Below are 24,925 nucleotides of genomic sequence, written 5' to 3'. Positions count from 1 at the left end.
TTGGTTCTTGTGAAATTAATCACGGTTAAAATTTAGCCGGCTTCTGTGCAACTGACATTAATTAGAAGTTATTATCAATATAAAATATATCAATCGAATATAAGAAAAATAACATTGATTTAGAAAAAATCATCAGTCTGTAATAATTATTTTAGTAAAAATAGAATTGCTATCACCCGATTTCATTCTTTAGCCTACCTATTTTTCCATTTTTTTAAAAATAATGCAATGATTCCAAATAGCCTACCGGTGACATAGCCTATTAAAATTACGCCAAAGATAAGGCTAAAATCAGCGTTTTGAAGTGCATTATCGTATTTCGAAAATTACACAAGGTACATCTAATTGAAATTTTGTAAAGTTTATAACAAGATAAGCAATGCAATTATTACTGATAAAAATGTACTAGAATAATAACGTATTAAGAAAGTAAAACCGGTGATTAGGTTAGTGATTAGTTTCCATAATAGGCCTACATTTTTTATTCACAATAAATTATTTGAAGCTGCCGTACTACTAACAAAGAATTTACTTTATTATTGTAGCTACAATACATACGGCCTACAAATAAATGTAAAAATGATTCAAACTTTTCTATTAGCTAGCTCTACGTAACGTATTGTTTTAAATTATATTCATATAGGTATTTTAAGTTTTAAATCAGTTACCTTTGATTTGTAACTTGAAGTGAGTTCTAATAATAATAAATAATTATAAAATGTATAACGCACTGTAAAGTGTAAGCATGTAAGCACTAAGCAGTAAGCAGTGTTAACATAAACATAACATTTAAACCGTGAAGTGTAAAGTTTATACAGAGTGGAAACGTGGAACGATCCTATCGTTCAAGTCCACTCAAGTTTATTTTTGTCTACATTTTTGACTGTCGACCAGCTCTCCAGTTGAACAACTAATACCCAGCCCGCTAATGACAGTCCGACTGTTCTTATGACGTCATAAGGACAGTCAGTTTACAGAACTGTCACTTTGCAGGACGGTCAGTTTGCAAGACGGTCAGTTTGTAGGACGGTCAATTTGCAAGTCGGTCAGTTTTTAGGTCGGTCAGATGGTATACACCCGTTGTTGTTAGCAACGGGTTGGGTTGGGTAGCCACCTAGCCAGCCAGAGCGTGAGCGAGAGCAGGCATGAACTATGAATGAACTGTTGGTATTCGAATGCAGTGTACACAGATTGTAAATAAATTACTGTAAACTTAATTAGTAATTGACTTGATTCAATTTCTTTCATTTTATAAAAGATTTAACATGGCGCTGCGGACAGGATTAAAGAATCCAGTACTACACGATCAGGTAGGATAGTTAGAAAACCAAAGTATTTGGTTGATTATGAGTAATATTTTGTAACCTTGACTTGATTTTCAGCTATGAGTTATCTTTTGTAACCAACAATATTTGTTCTGTATTTTTTTTACATTATTATTTCAAATTCAAATTCAATTTTATTAAGCCAAAACACTTTACAAACTGGCCATGTCAAACAGGTATTGAAAAATACATGAAATAAAATACAGGGTGATTCACGAGGATATGCGGTAACTTTGAGAGCTCATTCTATATGTAAAAATAATGAAAAAAACTTATATAAACATAGGTCCGGAAATGTTTCGTTAGCGAGTTATACAGGGTTAAAGATTTCGCCTGGATTTCAGTTCCGCTGAGTAAATGAAGACTCTCTGAAATTCTGGGAAGTTAAATTTAGGGGCAAATGCCATTGTTTCTTATGGTTTTTTACCTGAAAAATTGATTAGAACAGGTCCCAGAACTGTAAGATGAGTAGTTTTTGAGTAATCCAGTGTAAAATGCAAAAACATTGAGTAAAAAAACACAATTTTTACATTTGGCCAGCAATCGCTTTGTTATTTTACCAATAAACTGATCAAATTTCAGAACAAAACTTGTAGAAAATTTAATTCTAAACAAAACGGTATGATTAAAGTATACAGAAAGTGAACAGATAATCGATTAAAGAAAGTTTTATTGAAAACAGAACAACACACGTTTTTCATTTGGCCGACAATAACTCTGTTGATTTCTTATTAAAGATCTGTAAAAAGTTAATGATTTTTACTTAAATTTAACACCTTAATTTTTTTACTAAAATTTCAAAATAAAATAATATTAAAACACAGTTTTAAAATAAAGAAATAAACATAAACAACAAACATAAATAATAAAAAAATACACATGTTGAGCGGATAATTTGTTTTTCATAAGTTGGCACTACAATAACAGCTGATCAACAATGATGTGATTTGAAATGTAGAATTTTAATTCCTTTAGAGGTAACAACTGAGTTTTAGTCCACGTGTGTATTGTTCTGTTCGTCGTATTGAATTTTAGTCCGTGTTAGCATTGTTTTGTCCATAGTAATTATTAAATTGTTGGAGTAGTAATGCCATACTTATTTTCAACTGAAGAATATGCCGATATGGTGTTTATTTACGGTGTATGTGAAGGCAATGCTACAATCGCTGTGGAAGAATACAGACAACGTTACCCTTATCGTAGAATTCCAAATGCTAGAGCCATTATTTCTACATTTCGTACGTTACGGGAAACAGGATCACCAAGCGTAAAGATCCAGTCTGACCGCCCTCGCCAACATGATGTTAATGTAGAAGAAAACATTATTGCTGCTGTTGAACGTTGTCCAGGTATTAGTACAAGACGTATTTCAAAGCGGTTTAGGGTTTCACAAAGTAAAGTTTGGAGAACACTTAATAAGAACAACCTTTATCCCTACCATAAACAAAAAGTACAGCATTTACAACCAGGAGACAATGAACATCGCTAGGAGTACTGCAATTGGTTAGTCAATCATCGTCAACTCTTCAAGTACATTTTATTTACCGATGAGTCACAGTTCACTCGTGATGGTATCAACAATTTACGAAACGAACATTCATGGGCAGAAGAGAACCATCATGCAACAATTGAACGTAACTTTCAATACCGTTTTAACATTAATGTATGGTGTGGTGTTATTGATGATAAGCTAATTGGACCGTTTATTTTTCTAGAGCGCTTAACAGGTCAGGCGTACTTACAGTTTCTTCAAGAAGAATTACCGACATTGCTGGAAGATGTTCCTCTTGCAACGCGACGCAAGATGTACTTCCAGCATGATGGCGCACCGCCACATTTTTCAAATGATGTTTCCACCTATCTAAATCATCAGTTCCCAAATAAATGGATCGGTCGTGGTGGTCCTATACACTGGCCACCAAGGTCACCAGATCATACGCCATTGGACTTCTGCATATGGGGATGGATGAAAGATCATGTTTACGAGGTCAAAGTAAATTCCCGTGAGGCGTTACTTGATCGAATTAATGAAGCCTTTGTGCAGATATAGGAGAGCCCCGTAGAACTACGAAAAGCAACAAGAGCAATTCTTAAACGAGCAGAAAGATGCATTGAAGTTAATGGCAACATTTTTGAGCATTTACTGTAATTTTATTGCATAACTTTACATTACAGTTTTCAATAAAACTTCCTTTAATCGATTATCTGTTCACTTTCTGTATACTTTAATCATACCGTTTTGTTTAGAATTAAATTTTCTACAAGTTTTGTTCTGAAATTTGATCAGTTTATTGGTAAAATAACAAAGCGATTGCTGGCCAAATGTAAAAATTGTGTTTTTTTACTCAATGTTTTTGCATTTTACACTGGATTACTCAAAAACTACTCATCTTTCAGTTCTGGGACCTGTTCTATCTGCTGTGAAAAGTAGGACGCGATAGATATAAATGGATGGTAGAGTGAGCAGCCTAAGATTTCTAAAAGTGCTTCTGCATGGATGATTATTTTCTAAATTTGCTAAAAATCTTACTGCACGCTTTTGCAGAACAAATAATCTCTGAATGTTTTTATACTTGTTGCACCCCAAAGCTCAACACAATACACCAGATGAGTATTAATAAGCGAGAAATAAACACTTTTAGCTATACTACTGTTTACAAGTCTTGCAATATATCTTAATACAAAAATGCCTTTGCTCATTTTATTAGCCACCTTATCAACATGCTCGTTCCAAGATAATTTGTCATCCACTGTCAAACCAAGCAAATTGACCACACTTGCGCTCTCAATTATGCCATCGCTATCATTTATTGTGATTGCTGGTTCAAAAGGATATTTCTTTTTTAAGTTGAATTGAATAGCCTGGCTCTTATCAGCATTAACAGATAGTGAGCAGTTATTGAAATACTGTACAACCTCATTAGTGGATATGTTAGCAACTAACTCCAGCTGTTGAATACTGTTGTTGTAGAATAACAAGGTTGTGTCGTCTGCATACAATGTTATATCAAAATTTTTTGCAACTGAAAGCTGCAAATCGTTAATATATAAAACGAAGAGAAGAGGACCCAGAATGGAACCCTGAGGTACACCCCTAGTCACGTTTAATCTCCTTGAATTCCCAAGTCGGCCATCAGTGCAAACACTCACATACTGCAATCTATTTGTCATGTAAGAATCAATTAATTTCCCCATGAGACCTCTGATTCCAAGCAGATGCAGTTTTTCCAAGAGAATCTTTTTATCTACACTGTCAAAAGCTTTAGAAAGGTCTAACAGCACCCCCATAGTGAAATTTCCTAAATTAGTAACGGCGGCTGTGATTGTTGACTTATTTTTTATAAACCCATTTTGACATTCACTCAATAAGTTGAATTTCTGTAGATAGTTTATGATCCTGTTATATATAATCTTTTCAAAAATCTTTGATAAGACTGGCAAAACAGATATAGGCCTGTAGTTAATCATATTTGCTTGATCACCTTTCTTAAATATAGGTATTACCTTGGCGATTTTCAAAGAATCAGGGAAGACTCCTGCTTGAAAAGCGCTATTCACAAGGAAAACGAGAGGCTCGGCGATTACATCACAACATTTTTTAAGGACTTTAACAGAAATGCTGTCATACCCAACACTATTTTTTTGCTTCAAGCTTTTTATCACTTGCATAACTTCGGTTACATTTGTTGGACTTAGAAAGAAGCTTGCTAATCTATTTTTCACAGTTGGTGGTTGTGTATTATTTTGTGTAGGCCTACCACTAGACTTTGGAACGGGAGCAATGGAAATGAAATATCTGTTGAGAGCATCTGCAATATCCTTCGGCTCAGACACTTTCCTATTATTCACTTCCAGAACTATGTCCTTCATCAATGTATTTTTTCCTCTTCTAAATTTATTTATTATGTTCCAACTAGTTTTAGACTTATTATTTGAACTTGAAATAATATTAGCATAGTGCTGTTTCTTCGCTTCAATGACCTTATTGACATATTGCCGCTTAACACGCCTCAATAAATCCTCATCTACAACCAACCCCTCCTTGATCCTGAATCTTGACAAGTCTATAAGCGCCCTTAGCTGCTGAATCTCAGGATTTATCGACTCAAGTCTCATCCTAAACATCCTATTTTCATTTCTCTTACTGAGTTTTCTCTTTTTTTTTATTGGTGGACAATGAACACGTATATGATGCAATAGGCAGCTGTGAAAGGAATCAAATTGTTGGTTCACATCAGACTTTTCATATAGAGAGGACCACTTTTCTCTACTAAGAGCTGCTTTCAAATTGTTCAAATTCGAATTTGAGAAATTATAAGGAAATGCTGGACCAGCCTGATCATCCTTTTTATCAGCTCTCCCCGAATCAAGATCAACAGTGGTGGAGAACACTTGAGCTGAATGATCTGACAAAAAAGTATGCAGAACCGCTGACTTACAATTATCCTCAAAAATGTTGGTCATTACATTATCTATCGTTGTTCTAGAGTCAGGTCTAATTCTTGTTGGCTCTGATATTGTATAACGTAAACCAAACTGATCCAAGACGATAACCAAATTTCTGTAAGCTGGGGTATTTTTTAAGACATCAATATTATAATCGCCAGCTAAAATAATGTTATTTTTCAACCTCTCTGTTATCCGTTCAATTAAGCATGAGAATCTGTCGAAAAACAAGTCAATATCTCCATTAGGTGGTCGATATACCCCACAGATTACAAAGTCCACATCTTTCCCAAATTCTAACCTAATACCGCATATCTCAATGTCGCCCATCGAACATATGTTACTATTATCCAGAATCCTCAAACTGCTACCCAAAAAATCCAACAAAACATCACTGACAAATATAGCAACCCCCCCTTTTCTCATACCAGACCTACAATAGCTACATGACAGAGACATATTATTCAATTTTATACAATTTATTTCGTCCTCCTTTAGACCATGCTCTGTAATAATTAAGATGTCAGGCCTTTCATCTTCAATTAAAATCTCTAGCAGATTTATCTTGTGAAATAGACCATCTATGTTCTGATGAATCACTTTAAAATTATTAGCCACCTGCTTATGTCTATTTGTCTTGAATTCACAGTTATCTACAATGTTATTTACATGATTGATAGAGGAAGAAGAAGAAGGAGAAGTAGCCATCACATTAGCCTTGTCATAATCTATTCGTTTAAATCCGGGCTACATGAAGATGATGCATAATTATGTTCAAATACCACATTTTTACCATTATCATGTATTTGAATAACAGATAAATCATCCGATACTTCAATGCTTGAATCATTCATCATCACCGGAATAACTGAAAACATTGTCCTATTGGGAGATGTATTACAAGGTACAGGAGACTGCGATGAAAAGGGTGCAAGAGAAGAGGATTCATAGAGGGAGGCTACTCCCATAAGAGACATCTCTGCAGGAACAGGAGTCAGACAACAGAGAGTCGGAGAACCGGATGGAATGATTGTGATGGGGTAAGACCCTATGTCGGGAGATTCAGGCAATCTGTTGATTATTTCATTTATAGCAGCCTCACCTCCAGCAGTCACCGCTCGATCAGCACCACTCATAAAAGTCTGCTTTACGAATCTTCCCAAGTGTTTTGAGAGTAATTGTTTACCACGCCTATTCAGATGCAGACCGTGTTTTGTGAGGCTGGATCTCTGGAGGATGTCATTGATGTCCAGGAAGGAAAGCTGCAGCACACCAACATAGCCGTGCACCACTCTTGATATGTAGGAGTTAGAGTAGATTATGTTATCGTTAAGGCTGGTGTCATCATAGCGGCAAGGGACGCTGCAAATCACAATATTGGACTCCAACTTCAGTTCTAGAAGACTACTTATTCCTTGGCAAATTGTAAGTTGATGGGGTTCATCTTTATGAAAATCATTTGTTCCTGCCAGTATTACGATGACATCATCCTTAGTGAAATCCTTGACAAACTGTAGCCCATCCAGGATGACATGTTTTAATTTAGCTCCTGGCTTGGTATAAACGAAAATATCAAAGCCCTCATGCATTTGATCTAGGTATTTGCTCAATTGTTTACCCTGACTATCAGCTAATATTGTCATCCTCTTTTTCTTTTTATTGTAGGTTGAATCACTATATTTCAAGCAATGAGTCTTTTTAACCCTGTTTTCAGCAGCAGGTCTATGAACTTTACCTTTCACCTGTTGTTTATGAGAAATAGGCCTATTCTTTGTCGCAGTTAACGAAAACTCAGAGAACGAATCAAATCTGTTTTGTACCATTATAGCAGCTCCTGTTTCATTAAGATTGGTTCCAGCCTTTATCGAGTGTCTTGGCTTAATAAAATCATCATACTGAGAGCCTACTTTGTCGATGACAATACTTTCATTCGTAGGTACATTATCATTTTCAGTTTGAATTATTCTAATTATTTCATTTTTATTCATCAATTCTTCTTTAATTTGATCAATATCTTGCAACAGTGAGTTAATCTTATCAAAGCTCGTTCTCAATTCACTACTCAAGTCTTCTATTTCTCTATGGAGAAGGTTATTATTTTCATTTAGAAGTTTAATTGTATTCTCTCGGAGAATAATAATATCCAGCCCATCACAGTCAGGCTTGCATTTCTTTGTCGATAGTCTATAACTAGATTCGGTTTGTGTATCTATGTTTCTCAAATCAAGTTCCCGCTTATCAGTATTTGGCACATTTTCCAGGTCAAGCTCAGTTTGTGTTCCATTATCATTAACGTGATTTTTAACCCCATTCCCTACAATGGATTGGATTTCATCAATATACGACACCCCAATCAGATCTTCAATTTGAGTTTGAGTTTCACAGTCAACAACAGATTTATCAGTTAGGCTCATCAATTTCAACTCATTCTCAATTGACCTGTGTATTGCCGCGTCCCATTCAGTTCACAACTTTTCAAGTTGGCATCTAAGTGCGACATTATCACGCTCCGCCGCTGACTGACCTTCACAACCCTCTTGCCTATTATCGATTATCGGAGAAACACACCCATTTGTATTATTTAAGGAGCAAGAGTGACAAGAGTTTTCAATGCATTCAAATTCCTTTGGTGAAGAGCATTGAGTACTGTTAATATTTAGACCAACGCTCTTTATGAAGGATGAGGAGAAATTACTGGAAACTCTCACAGAGCCCCGCTCAACCCTGGGGGTGCTGGGGGTGCAATTACTACTAGAAGCTGCCTTACTCATGATCGTCTTACTTCTAGAGTCCGCATCAAAGTCAGAAGGCAAAACTCTTTCTTCTTCGTCAATATTTGGTGTGGAGTATGCGACAGAGTTATCTAACTCATTGTTACCAATATCCGGAGTTGAATGATTATGTAAGAGAGGAAGCTCAGTTATTCTAGATACAGACTTATCTGTTTTGAGAGATGCACTACATGTTTTATTAAGACAACGCCATCTAATATCACCCAATGCAGTATCTGCTGATTTTCTAAAAGAGTACCCCCTGAACACCAAGAGAAAACTTATTCATCCCTACACTTGAATGATAGCAATTATACTAAAAATAAAAACTAGAAAGAATCAAATATAACGACTGACAATATACTCTACTATGATCTAAGTACTATGAGACTATACTATAGGCATAAATAAAAGATCATCAAACAATTTTCTTTCCACATATAGTTTGGAACACATTTTTATAGTTAGTATATCAGGAAGAACAATCGATTTAAAAAGATTTATTCTTATTAAATATGTATTGATCAAATTTTGCTAATGAAAAGGAAATATTATATAGTGAGAAATGAGAAAAACATGATAACAGTCGTCAAGCTCAATAAGTAATCATTATCATCTCAGGTCTCAGCATGAAGCACTATAAGTGCAGATTAGACCGACTAGTCACCAAGCAGCCAATTCACTCCTACGTAGAAAACACCAACGAGTGAGAGATAAAGCCGATAGAAAGGATGACATCAGTCTTCAATACTCCTTATCACAAGTTAGCAATACGATTCTCTCAAACAGGTGTAGTATCCGATGCAATTAAACACAGCCAGCATGCAGCATCCAAAAACGCAGAGTTATGAACAAGAAGGCAGACAACACTGTATAAGTACTATGGTATCCTGGTATACACCAAATATAATACACCGACAGCCCAAGCGTTACAAACAAAATGTAGATTAGCAGTACCGGTAACTGAGAAATGCTAGTTGATACGGAGCAATTCGCATGTCAGTTCAACATATGTGAAGCGGTTTTTGACATAAGTTCAATATGACAGTATGAACTTACACATACAATATGAATTTATATGTAATTTATCTTTCTGTAATGACGGATTGATTATCAGATTGACCCTTGTTATAATTATCATCCAAAGCAATGTAACAATCAGCTGAACGATATGATAACGAAGATTGAAACTAGAGTCTATTGGTACTGTATTGAAAGTTGAAGCAGCAAGCTACAGGTCACAGAGCGCACTGATAAACGAACTATGTTCAAATTCTTACCGGCCGGCTTTGAAATATTGAGGTTAGGAGCAGAAGAGATTTAAAAAACACTCACAATTCAAAAACACTTTGGCATTTGACTACTTCTTTCGAAACATTGGAGACATGAGACTTCACTGATACCACTGAACACAGTCTAATAAGTTAACTGAGTGAGTAATTGTATAAATCACGATACTTTGAAGAGCTAATAAATTATTGACCAACACACTGCGCGCATGCGCTCCTCCTTCCAAATACATTTCTGTATGTTTCTCTATTATTATTTCTGTATGTTCCTCTATTATTATTTCTGCTGCTTCCCTAAAAAAAGATGTCATAATTTATTATGTTTTGTCATGTTGTTATAGCAACGGGTTGGGTAGCCAGAGTAGGCACGGAACTGTTAGTGTTTGAATGCAGTGTATACAGATTATGAATAAATTAATTGATAATTAACTCGATTATTTTATAAAAGAATTGAAATTGTATGATTGAAAGATTGAATTTGTATTGGTAAAATAAGAAAAATTAATAATAAATCTCGAGGACTTTTGTGCCTGGTTACTATGGTTACAATAAGGTAATCTAAAACATAAATAATCTATACATCAATATCACAGCCTCCAGATAAAAAATCATTTATTGAATAAAATGGGTTTCTTTCAAACCACTGATGCAATTTGATCTTGAACACATTTAATGGAGCATCTCGCAAATCAAGAGGTAGTTTTTTGAAAAAAATTATACCACAAGAAAGCCAGTGGTCCTGAGTCTTTTCAAGTCTGCATCTTTATACCTTTATACCTTCTTCTTCATCCATTACCCACACTTGTGGGATCGTCATTTCACAATAAAAGTCAAAAACAACAAAACACTAATTTATCAAGATGGCAGCAATCAAGATAAAGCACACATAGTTAACATCTAAGTCCTTGCTCTTTAACTTACTGGCAAGTTAGCCAGATAGTATTTTGTCAGGTCATCATTTAAAAATTCCTGTACATCATAATAAGCCTTGGCTCTCAAAAAACCGATCAAAGCCCTCTCGAAATTGCTGGTATCCAACTGCTTCACTCCTGCAGGTAGCCTGTTGAAGTAGCGGAGAGCTGCACTCCTGTAGCATACCCGCGATCTCTGGAGGCGCACCCTGGGTATGTCAAACAGCACTCGATGCCTGGTGTTAAGGTGCGTACAGACTGTCGCTCTGCTCCGCAACCGAACGTCACTCCAGCAGAGCGATTGATGATCGACCGGGGAGCAACAGTGGTTCGACCGGGGAACGCAAGAAGATCTAACATCTTCCGTAACGTTCATGATGGGTGCGTGGGCGGAGCGACTGTGGTTCGATGGTGGTACGAGGGCGGTACGAGGGAGGAGCGTGCTCGGTGCGGGTTGGAAGCGTGAATATGTGTACGCAGCTTTATGTTGATGTACATCAGTCCGAGTCAACAGATTTTGTTGATTCTCCTTGATATACATGAGGCAGAGAAGAAGGAAGTGGCTGACTACTGTTAGGATACCCAGCTTAACAAAAATGGGCTTGCAATGTGCATGATGTTTGCTTGCTGTTATAATCCCAGCAGCCCGTTTTTGCAGCTTAAGTATGTCCACAACCTTGGCTGAATGACCCCACATGAATAGACCATAGAAAGATATGGCAGTGGAAAAGTGCATGATGCACCATGACTAGATATGCCCCTGTCACCTGTCCTCTCAGCTTGAGCAACAGAAAACAGATTTGGGACAGTCTCCTAGTCACCTGTTGGATGTGGCTTGTCCAGCTGAGTTTCGAATCCAATACAAAGCCCTAGGTTCTTGAGGCAGACTTCGCGACAAGCTGCAGATGATGTTTTGCGTCTTGCTCTCGTCCAGTTGAAAGCGATTGACCTGGAACCATGAAGTTGACGACTGCAGGCGCTCTGCTGACATCTCCAACACCCGCTGAAGGTCAATGCCAGATGACAGTAATGATGTATCATCAGCGAAGAGGAGAGTTAAGCCATTGTCGTCCAGGTTATTTATCATTATGGTAAACAGTATTGGCCCCAGTATTGAACCCTGAGGTACCCCAAAACTCACAGGGAGTGGACAGGAAGCAGCATCTAGGAACATTAATATAATGACTGGTTCTAACATTAAACCTGTGAAGTGAACCTCTTTCATTATATGCTGTAACAGACTTCTCTTGACATTTATTAGAGCTGATGAAATATAAAGACAGTAAACAGTTTTAACTCAATTCAATTCAATTTCAATTCAAAAAAGATTTTATTTCAAAGAAACATAATAAAAAACAAATTCCAGCTGTACAAAATAATCATACACTTGACAATGAATAAGGTACACTGAAAAGAGTCTTAAATTAAATACAAATTAATATGAATAGGAAATAAAATTTTCGCATAGGCATTGCTGCCTGTGTGCGAAAGTGAGTCCAAGGTAGGTAGGTATCTTTATTGGTTACTCTTGTACAATATATACTTATCAACTTATTATTTTTTACTCATTTACTAATAACTACAAAAATGATAAAAAATTAAGGAAAGAAATAAGCCCCAATCCCCAACCATTCCCTATCAAAAATTATATTCGTAAATATGTAGTAATTTTACATATATAAATATATATAAAATGGTACAGTAATAATTATATTATATATGTATTAATAAATAAAATGATTATTCATATTTAAGCTGTACTAAAAATGAATCACCTGCCCACTCTATCCCAGTCCCCGATTAACCCCCCAAACCCCGACCCCAATTGCAGAAGAAGAAACACAGAAAAACTCGGCGAAACACATTCACACAAACACACACACACACCACAACACACACACACACACAACACACCACACACACACACACACACACACACACACACACACACACACACACACATGAAGCCTCAATAGGATTATTTTGAATAAAAAAAAATATTTAAAATATTTTTAAGATTGTTTAATAACAATTATTATTTTTAAGACTAAACTGAATTCATCTAGATTACAATCTAGAATCTGTACTCCGAAGTGATCAATCTCTCACAGCACTCATCTCTTCCAATACTCGAAATCCACCTTTTGACAGCTATTTTAAATGAAGATATCGTATAGTTGGCGAAATCCACTGGAGCTATTGGAAGATGTTTCACCAAAACGTGAGCTATATAGTAGGAGTTGGTAATAAATATAGTTCTATTTACTCTAGGCATTTGAATATTATACTGTACTGCTCTCCTAGTTGCATGACTATGTGTAATGGTATTGAATATGCTAGCATAATTCTTGAATATGTACGATGCCAAGGTTCTAACATATAATTGTCTGACATCAAGCACCTTCATATCCTCAAACACTGCGTTGGATGGGTAATCTCGACGCCTTCCAAGTGCAGATTTTATTATAAGTTTCTGGGTGGTGAATAGTGGGTTCAAAATAGATCTGTATCCTCCTCCATAAGCTAGAATTCCCCCTTCAATAATGGACTGTACAAACGCATAGTAGATTGTTTGGAGTTCATTCCTATTCAGATATTCTCTGAGTTGCCGAAAAACATAAATCATTTTTCTCAGTCTACTGTTCTGATAAGCAACATGTGCAGTCCAATTAAGTCTGTTGTCCAGAATGACACCCAAATACTTGTAAGAGTTCACCCTTCCAACCGATGCACAGGCACAAGAGTCATTTTCAATGTTCCCACATGTATGGAGTTTGATTCCTTCAACTGATGTGTCACTTGAGTCCCGAAGGGAAATCGGCATTATCTTTGTCTTGCTAACATTTAGTGTTAGAACATTATGGTCAAACCATGACTTCAAAGTGGCTAAATCACATTTTGCCCTATGCAGTACAGTTTCCCAATCAGGTCCCCCAACAAGGACAGCAGCATCATCCGCAAAAAGGTAGATCCTACTATTTAACACTTATAGGGAAACATCGGTCATTCTGACCGATTGGGAATTTTACATCCTTGTGTTGGCTAAACTGCGTAACCTTGAGACTTGAGGCTCTCAATAGCTTCCCCCCACCTCAAAACCTCTCAATATCGCACAAAATATTTCAGTTCAAGGTTGATTTGCGCTCGGACGGTATCTATTTGTAATTTTGCAGTCGGTCAGTTTTACCGTATGTTCCCCTTCCCGTCAGCTTGTTGTCGGTCAGGAATGCCGTATGCTCTTTGTGTTGTTGAGTACTTTTCTTGTATGTAGACTGTATATAGACTTGTATAAAGATCATCTCCTTCTTGTGTATTTTGAAATAGTGTATCTACTGTATATAGACTGTGAATAGTTTTTGTGTTTTTTATCATATTTTTCCATAAAAAATGGACGGTGCAGGAACAAGAAAGACTTATTCAACTCAAGATCCTGACTTTGGTGACAAAATTCGCAGCCTATTAGAGAGTGAAAATGTTGACGATGATGATTCAGATGGAGATATAGACTTTGATGACTCCGATAATGACCCTGATTTTGTAATAGATGATAGACAGTATGAAGACTCTTCTTCAAGTTCAAGTGATGAAGGTGAGATTGACGATCAAGTGATGGAAATTGACAATCAAGAAGATGGAAATGAAATCCTAAATGCTGTAGGTGCGATTGACGATCAAGTGATGGGAATTGACAATCAAGAAGATGGAAATGAAATCCTAAATGCTTTAGGTGAGAATGCACCACTTCCACCATATTTTATTGAGAGAAAGAAGAAAAGTGAATGTGGACCTCCTAATGCTTGGAAGAGTGAACCGCCTTCAAGGAATGTGAGAACAGCAGAGAGAAATATTATAAGAACACTTCCTGGTATTCAAGGGCCTGCAAAGGCATTGGGAAATAATCCTGAGAAGGAGGATGTATGGAGACTATTTTTTGATAATGATATCATTCAAACAGTAGTAATCAACACCAATGTCAAGTTAGCATATGTTCGTGAAAAAATTCCTCTAGGTAAACGATCTAATTATAGGGACACAGATAGTGAAGAAGTAAATGCTCTAATTGGTTTGTTGCTATTAGCTTCAGTCTTGAAGTCGAACAATGAGAATATGAACTCTCTTTTCACTAAAGATGAATCCAGCCGTCCTATATTCAGGGCTACTATGTCTGAAAAACGTTACAAAAATCTAATAGCTTGTTTACGATTTGATGAAGCTCATACCCGAAATGCTAGAAAAGTGGATAACAAAGCAGCTGCAATTTCAGAAATTTTTGAAAAGGTCATTTCGAACAGTCAGGCTGTTTATAGTCCATCAGCTCTTGTAACTGTTGATGAGATGCTTGTCCCCTTCCGAGGTAGATGTGGGTTCAAGGTCTATATGCCAAAGAAGCCGAAGAAGTACGGAATAAAAGTGTTGTGTCTTGCTGATGCTAAAACGTCCTATTTGTATAATGCGTACATTTACACAGGAAAAAGGGAGCGATGGAGTTGGTCTAACAGAAAAAGAAAAAGAGCTCAGTATTCCTACTCAGTCTCTCATACGCTTGAGTAAGAAAATAAAGGGAAGCAACCGAAATATAACAGCTGATAATTGGTTCTCATCAATTGAAGCTGTAGATGAAATGAGAAAGATGAAGCTCACTTATGTTGGTATGATGAGAAAGGATAAAAGGTGTATTCCAACAGAGTTTCTTCCGAGCAATTCACGAGCGGTACAAACAACAATTTATGGTTTCAGAAAGGAAGCAACCCTTCTTTCTTTCGTACCAAAGAAGAATAGAGCTGTGTGCTTGATTTCCTCTATGCACAACACAATCGAGACGAACCATGTACAAAAAAAGCCAGAAATGATATGTTTCTATAACAGCACCAAAGCTGGTGTAGATCTCCTCGATATGAAATGTGCAGTCTTCAGTTCAAATCGGAAAACTAGGAGATGGCCTGTTGCTGTATTCTATAGACTCATAAACATCTGCAGTGTGAATTCGTTCATCGTATTTTTGAGCTACAAAGGAACTCCTATGATGGAGCGCTTCAATTTCATCAAGAGCCTTGGGAAGGATTTGATTGTACCCCATCTGCGGAAGAGACTCACTATTGCTAACCTTCCACGAGACTTGAAGATGGACATCAGTAAAATAATTGGTATCAACGCTCCTGCCGTTGAGGGTGTGCTAGAAGATCGTCTACCAAAGAGGAAAACCTGTGAAAAGTGCCCACCTGGTAGTGACCTGAAAACCCAGCACAAATGCGTAAAGTGCACTCTTGCAATCTGTGGAAAATGTCAGAGAAGGATTTGTACAGACTGTGCAATCAAATGAACAATACTTGCCTCTGAAAATTCAAATGATGTGAGTAATATTTTTGTTCTCATAATATTTTTGAAAGTCTAATAATCTTTTTTGCTGATTTTATTATTGAAATAATTATGTTTGTATGCTCCAATTATATATTTTTGAATTTGAAAAAGCCTAATTTCATTCTTCAAACATTATATTCACTCCAAATAACAATAACTTGACAGAATATAGGCACTAGAATAGAAACGGTCAAAATGACCGTATGTTACCCTTAGTGTTATGAAAAAGATGTTTCCCTATAGGTGTTAACTTGGTACCTCAACACTTTCTAGTAAAACATATAACTAAGTCATCCATAAGAAATATAGTTGAATGGATAAGATCTGTTAATGTATCTCACCTCTTTCATAGTTGATCTCCTTATCTTTTGTCACCTCTATATAGATTTTTAGTTTTAATTCAGGTGTTTTTTCCTATAGCCATCTCTGTAATAAAGCACTCCTTTTGTTTATTATTTATTTTCATTTTATTTTTTTTTCAATATTGATAAATCGATTAAATGGTTTATTAATTTTGTAAGTTAAGATTTCTAAGATTGATACTCATTGCAGCACACAAACCTCTGGTTTTGCTGGCAACGCCTATAAGCTAATTTTGAGAAGAATTATTATTTATTTCATGTTAATGTTTAAATTAAGTTTTCAATTGTGTTTTTGTTTTAAAAAAAATTGTATTGTATTATGGCAAATAAAGAATTTGTATTTGAATTTGAATTATTGAGATTGTGTGAAAATTTGAAGCAAAAATATCCAGTAGTTTTTGAGAAAATGTTCCTTATGTTAAACATGGAGTAAGATAGGGATTCCGTGTCCCCTTAATACCTGCCCGTGTTTGAGTGAGTACTAGATCCTTGCCAGGCTCATGATGCGAGACTATAAAGTAAGATTTACCACAGCCGGGAACACCGTCATACCATTTTATTTTAGGAAGTTTACACTCATGAAGAGTTATTTTATTTATATTTTTTATTAATTCGCTATTCAGCATAAGTGTAGTATTAAGTGTGACTAAAACATATCGTTCTTTAGTAGAGAATTTTAAAGTATCCTCCTGAAATTCTACGTAACTTCCACCCTGCTCCAAGCAATATCCCATTCGGTATTTAGAGTTTGTTTTGAATAGAAAGCTTTTCAAATTATTATCATAGATGTTCATATTGTTATTCAGGACGCTTATTAGTTCATCACCTGATATTGACATGTTTCCATGCGTGACCCTAAGAAGAATATTTTTATATATTTTAGCATTTTCGTTATCAGTGTTTTGAAGTAGGGTCCGTAATTCAATCATAGAGTTTATGAATGCTTCACGTTTATTATTACCTTCAAAGAATCCCACAGGGTACTCAACTCCCGGACTATCAGATAGCTTAGGTATATTAAGAAAATTAATTTCACAATAACCTCGATAATAAAAAATAAACTTCAAATCTCTAGCTCAAGAGTTCAGTGGCAGGAATATCAAAATAAGTTTCACCCAGATTGTTAAAAGAATCAATTCCTTCAATCAAAGGGTAATTGAATTTACTCCAATCATTTATTCTATTCAAAAGATCAATAAGTACCCCATTTTCACCATCATTTAATATGAAAATAGGAATGTTCTTATCAGAAAACAAAACTCTTATACAATTAGAATCCAGTAACACATTCAGGTGATTCCATTCTTCAAGAGAGAAATATTTTTTATTTCTAAGCAGAGAGAGACCTTTGGATGTTTTAATAATATTTCCTATTTTTGTAAAAGATATCATAACATCAACCCTCTCACCAAAATTATAAACCAGACTTATCTTACTTTTATCAGTATTAGTTGTTACGTAGAAATTGAATACCACTAACAACCCCATAGTTCTGCCATACCTTTACTCCATAACCCTCACCTGTAGTAAAACCTCTTTCTGGGCTCGCAGATCCAGTCTGCCCGCCGTCAACTGGCAGTTGGTTCAGACTGCATACTACCTTTATAAATATAATTATTTGTAGGGATCCGATATCCGAATCCGGCTCCTTGGCTAGGGTTATCTTAATCTCCCTTAATACCCACCCTGTATTCCAAGGGACGAGGGCCGAATCGGCCAACAAAGGCACGGGCAAACACTCTTCCCTTGAAATTAAATACCTCGCGACAAAAAATGATGGTAAAGAATCAGGATAGAGGGAGAAGTGTAGGTCCGGTATCTCCACCTGTCAGTACGGCTACTGAGCCCGACCCATATCCGGCTGTAGCTAGTCTGCGTCGTAGCAATACTTCGCAAATATTAGATAACCTTGGGGGTGGAATAGGTGTATATATTGTCACGATGTATATCGTAACTAACGAAGGGAATTGAGTTTAGGGCTTGTTATAAGACGCTCGGTTATCTCTGATGGAATCACAGAGGTCAACGAGCAAGCCAGCCGCTGGGCTACCGCTCAGCGGTGATGCGCATCCTTACCCCCCTCCATCTCGGCCACTGAGGGAGGCTCGTAAAAGGCTGGCAGGCAGAGAGTCGAGTTCGGAAATCCAGTGCGAGCGGTCGACAGAGGAGTGAAGGAAGCAGTGCGCATCTAGCAACATAGTACAACTCGTGCTTTGAGTGTACTCCGAATCCCTCGACGACCGGGAGTTGTGTCTGAGGTTAAAGGTGGTTAATCTCTGACACTGGAAGCTCCGCAGTTCAACACACACTTGGACGAGTGTTGTTCGACTTTTTCAATGGGTTTGGGCATCAACCTGCCTGTTACAACCAGCTTGCCGATACCATCCGGAATCGCAAGAGGACCTCAAGAAAGGCTAGGGAAAGCCTTTGCGAGAACTCCGAGACCGATCCGGGCCCCAGGAAGACACCCGGTGCCCAAGGACTTGGACTTAGAGAAGTCCGGTGCGCGGGCTCCCGCAGCTTGCCGATTCAATCCGGAATCGCAAGAGGACCTCAAGAAAGGCTAGGGAAAGCCTTTGCGAGAACTCCGAAACCGATCCGGACCCCAGGAAGGCACCCGGTGCCCGAGGATTAGGACTTGGAGAAGTCTGCTGCGCGGGCTCCCGCAGCTTGCCGATACACTCCGGAATCGCAAGAGGACCTCAAGAAAGGCTAGGGAAAGCCTTTGCGAGAGCTCCGAGATCGATCCGGGCCTCAGGAAGACACCCAGTGCCCGAGGACTTGGACTTAGTGCTCAGAAGAGAAGTCCGGTGCGCGGGCTCCCGCAGCTTGCTGATTCACTCCGGAATCGCAGGAGGACCTCGAGAAAGGCTAGGGAAGGCCTTTGCGAGAACTCCGAGATCGATCCGGGCCCCAGGAAGACACCCGGTGCCCGAGGACTTGGACTTAGTGCTCAGAAGAGAAGTCCGGTGCGCGGGCTCCCGCAGCTTGCCGATTCACTCCGGAATCGCAAGAGGACCTCGAGAAAGGCTAGGGAAAGCCTTTGCGAGAACTCCGAGATCGATCCGGGCCCCAGGAAGACACCCAGTGCCCGAGGACTTGGACTTAGTACTCGGAAGAGAAGTCCGGTGCACGGGCTCCCGCAGCTTGCCGATTCACTCCGGAATCGCAGGAGGACCTCAAGAAAGGCTAGGGAAAGCCTTTGCGAGAACCCCGAGTTCAATCCGGACCTCCGGAAAACATCCGGTTCCCGAGAATAGTGACCCGGTGACCGACTCCAGTTAATAGATCCAAGACACACAAGAGGTCACATTGTGGCAATCGGGAACGCTATTCCCGTCACAGAGACCTCCTTCACTGCGGACACCACAGCGATCCTACTCCCCTCACTCCACGCCCAACCCTGTTTGGCAGTGCGAAAGCACGGCCCCTCTTACCTAAAAGAGGAAAACATTTCTCTAAAGTACTCAAGGCCCTGTTTCAACCCCCGACTCGAACGAGGGTGGTTGGCGGACACCCCTCCTGGACCTGGACCCGGTCCTGTTCCTGGACCTAGCAAAAGCTTTTGACACTGTTAATCACAGTTTGCTGCTGAAGAAATTAGAAGCCATGGGAATTAGAGGAGTTCCTCTAGCATGGTTTAGATCATACCTCTGTGACCGGCGTCAAAAAGTCAAAGTTGAAGAACATCTCAGTTCAGAGGAAACGATGAAGTTTGGGATTCCCCAAGGAACAGTTCTTGGGCCAATTCTGTATTTGGCATATGCAAATGAGCTATGTTCAATAAGATAAGAGGAAGAGTAATAGCTTTTGCTGATGATACGTGTATACTATTTGAAGGAAACACCTGGGAGGAAGTTTTAATCTGGCACAGGAAGAATGATCAAAGTCGATAAATGGTTGAGAGAAAAATTGCTTACAGTAAATGCAACAAAAACGAAATTTTTAGCCTTTTCTCTGACAGAACGGACGAGACCCCGGATTCTTCAATAATCCTGCATCACTGTGGAAGCACCAACAACCGTGTGATTGCCCTTCAATCCAACAAGTCAATGAAATAAAATATTTAGGAACAATAGTGGACAACAAATTCAAATGGGACAAGCACATTAATCTATCAATTACCCGGATCAGAAGCTTCTCTACAATTCTATCAACTCCGTAAAATCCTCAACTATGAGACATTAAAACTGTTTATTTTTCTTTAGTGCAATCAATTTTAAGATACGTCATAATTATCTGGGGAGCTACGAATTTTACACATGTTGAACCTCTCTATAAACTTCAAAAACGAATACTAAAAATAATAGGCTTCAAGGAGAATCAATTCCCCACGGACATTCTTTTCAAGGACAGTAAAGTACTGAGTGTAAGACAACTCTACATCCAGGCTATCATCACGCGAATGAGGAGAAACAACGAACACATAAGACTGGCAGATCATAACCATCAAACAAGGCAGAGAAACACGTATTTAATAGTACCGAGGATGAACACTACATTTGGGCAAAGAAACTACACATATTTGGGACCAAAAATTTATAATTCAATACCAAGTTACATTAGGGAAGAATTCAATAGACACAGGTTCAAGAAAAGTTTATTTTCCTGGTTGGTTGATATTGGAGTGGAAAATTGTGAAAATTTAGTTAGACTGTAAATATTGAAACTATTTATTCTTCATTCCACTCTTTACTGTTTTTCATTTTTCTAAAAATAACCTTTCTTATTATTATCCTTAATAGAACATTAATATTTATTTACTAATTCCATAATTTTGTTTGTTTGTATTATACATTTTTACTAATTTTATTAAAAAAAATTTAATCCCATATCAGTGAATGAAGTTTGTAAATAGTAATTATTACACGCAATAAGCAACTAATTACTTATACCCCAACACATATAATATATAGTGGGGTGTATATTTATTCATTGAAATTATCATTTATTCATTGTTGAAACACCGCTGATTTATGTAGTTATATTGCAATACTATATTATCAATATTCTAATGTTGCATTCAATCTTCATTGTAATTAATAAGTTTTCATAATATGTGAAATTTGCTGCATAATTGGCTGTTGTACTGTAATTTATTGTAGATTCGTGTATGAACCAGAATGTATTGTAACTTACTTGAATAAATTTGAATACCCCACCAAGACTCCTGTCCCCTGCTGCGGCCCACCCCAGACGCCGACTGAGTCTAGCCGGCCCAGAGCGACACTGGGAGTTCTAGTAGAAGCAGGTGTGGGCAAAAATCTACTCAGAATATATGAGCGCCTGTAGTATTAATTCATTCTAGAGCATCTAGAATATTAATTTTTCAATATATCAATTCAAGTAAAATTTATTACAATTTTATAAAATAATTAAACATGACTTGAATCTTGTTATTCTTCCAAAATTGAATGGATTCCTCTGAACCAGAAACCTTATGTGATTAGATAAACTGATAAACAGTATTATCTTAGAGAATGTATCCTCAAAATTTGATTAACTTAATGGATAACAATTCAGAAATCGATCTCTCTTAAAATTTCAACTTTAGGCGCTCATATCTCAAGAAGTAAAATGTTTTTTTTTTTAATATATTGCATTTAGGTAACTCAACAGAGTGGAAATAAAAAACTTTGAAAAATGTCACCAGTAAAAATTAACCCAGAGCGTGGTGCACAGCCAATCACAGGCAATCTTTGGATTGCAGCTCTCATTATTAATTTTAAGACAAAACAACCAGAAAGATAGTGATGATGAAATGGTGAATTACAATTTTTGGAATGCTAATGAATGCATTTTAATGATATATTATTGAAAGAGATTTGAAATAATATGCTGTCAACTAGGGTGAGGACTCTAACTGCAAGTATAATAAATAGTATTAATAAGCGAGAAGAGAATCTAGAAGGTAATTTGATGAACAGAAATACTATTCAGTCTAATAGGAATTGGCAAATTATTCTATTCGCAAATTGCTGAAGTATCAAGTATTAGAATAAGAAGGAGTCTTTATACTATATGTATATATATATAGGGTAGTTGAATAGCTGATAACATAAGTTTCTTCTCCACTGTAACCTTCTTCCAATTTAGATGAGGTCGGCATTTTTTATATTCGATAAAATACGTTCAATAATCGCGTAGCCTAATCATTTGCATTCGAATAACTGCAATGACATATTTATTTTCGAATGTTCCCCATACTCTTCTTATGGAAGTGAGTAACAGTTTCAATATTATCATGTCTATGGAGTCATAAATGAATCTTATCAGATCCTGATTTTAATAATGCTACATATATGAGTAGTTAGTTACTAGGATTACCTACCTATTTGCTAAAAACTTTTTAGCGACGTTGATGTTGCCATACTGGACGGCTCGATGAAGATTGATGACTGACGTGTGATCATCTGCAAAACTAAATGCCTTAGGAAATGGTCTTTTGTAAGGCTCCAGCCTTATTTATACAAACGGGTCCAAAAAATCTACTATACACACTTTGAATATCTTGGTAATGCACTGGCAAGCCGTTCCATATCAATGTTCGTAGCTTTACTCTTTTGAAAGACTTATCTCCTAATGTTAATCATCAACCTGGTAATTTCAAAGAGGCTGATGCTACATAACATGCATCGCCAATGCTGCAGTTTTCAACATAGCCGTCTCTCCCTATCATGGGCAGCGCATACGCTGAGCTTAAAATTGACACTCACCCATGGCTCAAACTGTGATCAAATACAAGAGAAATGAAATAGTATATTTCGCACCTAGGGTCGAAAATGTACGTTTTCCGGCTCGAGATTGTGGTTTTCAAGTTCGAGACGAAGTCGAGAACTTGAAGCATTCGAGAGCCGGAAAAACATTTTTGCCTGTGTTGCAAATGCTATTTTTCGCCACACCAAAAAAAAAAAAAAAAATAATAATGTTAAGTTGGCAATTTTGAAAGCAAAATTTTCAGGCTATGCTACTATAAATCATACAATGTTAATGAGGTTATGATAGTATCATTGTATTCAGTGGCGGCTCGTGCAAATACTAATGGGGGGTTCACATTTAACATGAGCAACAAGATCTAGATCTTTAATAATTTGTTAAACCCCATGTTTCAAGTGAATTTTGTTCGTTTCACGTAGTAGAATGTAATTTTTATTCCTAGAAGAGTACTAGGCCTATCATATTATTACGTAGGTAACAAAATATTCTAATGGGTTGTATTATATTAAGTACCTATATAATAATTTGGATTTTCGTTTAATAATATAAGTATTTAGATATACTCAGGATTCTCAACCTAGAAGATGTACTCCCATACTCCCATTGAATAATTCATGTACAAATCATAAATTATACAGAAAACAGCAATAATTTTCCTCGATGTAAGATAATTTCCAATCAAAGAAATAAGGATTAACATGCTTTTAGAGACTCTGTTAACACTCACCTCCTTCTAGTTGGCATTTACAGAGCATTTTTTGAAAATAAATCCATCCTCCTCTCCTTCCTTGCTGCGAAAACATCGATCACCATGCTTTTTAATTTTTTGAGTCAAATGAGCTAAATCACACACACCGTTCTTAATCCATGCTGGATCGCCTTTTTCGCGAGCAAACAACAAGCACAGAAACAATAAAGTTGTTAGTTTCTTCACAACCACACAGCCAAGATGTCTTTTCATATCGTTGGTCTTTGAAATCTCTCTTGTATGTCCTGGATTTCGATGTAGAAGTCTGATGTATATCAATTGTCGGTGTAGGCCTACCACTTTCCTTAATCGATATATTTTTTCCTCGATTAATAAATTAGAGAACACTATCTCTTTAAATAGCTAACTGAAACCTTTCTTGAACCCTCCATTCTCACTTTTCAAAACACAAGAAAGAAGAAACAAGAATTAACCTCAAAATCGACAACACATGTAGCGCGAACACGAAACTGCAAACAATAACAAAGTAGTAGCCAGTGCCAGCTAGAACAGTTCATAAGTGGAAACGGCTCTAGAAGGCAATGGCGCCAATGCAAAGTCACACTATCACAGCTATGAGCTGCTTGGAAAGCAGCTCACCGTAAAGCTAATGTAAATAGTCTCCCACCCCCCACGGGGAGGGAATTGAACTCGCCCAGCTACCATTTGAACCCATACTAACGCTTGGAGCAGTGATCCTGCTTGCTGTAGCGCGTAATTCAAAAGGTTATTTCAATGCGTGTACCTTGCTTGGTGCGCTCCTTATTGTTTTAATATTACAAGAAATTTGAGTATTACTATTACTCAATCAATTTTCTATTGATTTGAACTTTAATTTATTGTAGCGATTTCATAGGGGGTTCACGTGCTCTTGTGCTCTCATGGACACGCCGCCACTGATTTATTCTATCGTTCGGTATCAAAACTACAAATAATTCATATCAAGTTATAGATATTATCATTTATTGATAGTTTAAATACTTATTTGATTATACTAG

At 37.1% G+C, this 24,925-nt stretch overlaps 1 protein-coding gene across 3 annotated transcripts in view; it reads left to right on the top strand.

Annotated features, from left to right (window-relative positions):
- Positions 1–338: 338 nt before the first annotated feature.
- The window catches only part of LOC111043276, a 182,170-nt gene continuing 157,583 nt past the window's right edge, over positions 339–24,925 (top strand). Inside the window, exon 1 of one of the 3 annotated variants that reach the window (XM_039433176.1) lies at positions 339–1,310. The gene's annotated coding sequence lies outside the window, so the exon portion shown is untranslated. The remainder of the gene's footprint in view (positions 1,311–24,925) is intronic. The other 2 variants (XM_039433173.1, XM_039433174.1) reach the window with 2 other exon arrangements.

This window comes from Nilaparvata lugens, chromosome 7, assembly GCF_014356525.2.
Source record: "Nilaparvata lugens isolate BPH chromosome 7, ASM1435652v1, whole genome shotgun sequence".
NCBI lineage: Eukaryota > Metazoa > Arthropoda > Insecta > Hemiptera > Delphacidae > Nilaparvata > Nilaparvata lugens.
Note: the sequence above shows the minus strand (reverse complement) of the source record. Positions and strands in the feature narration are given on the sequence as shown.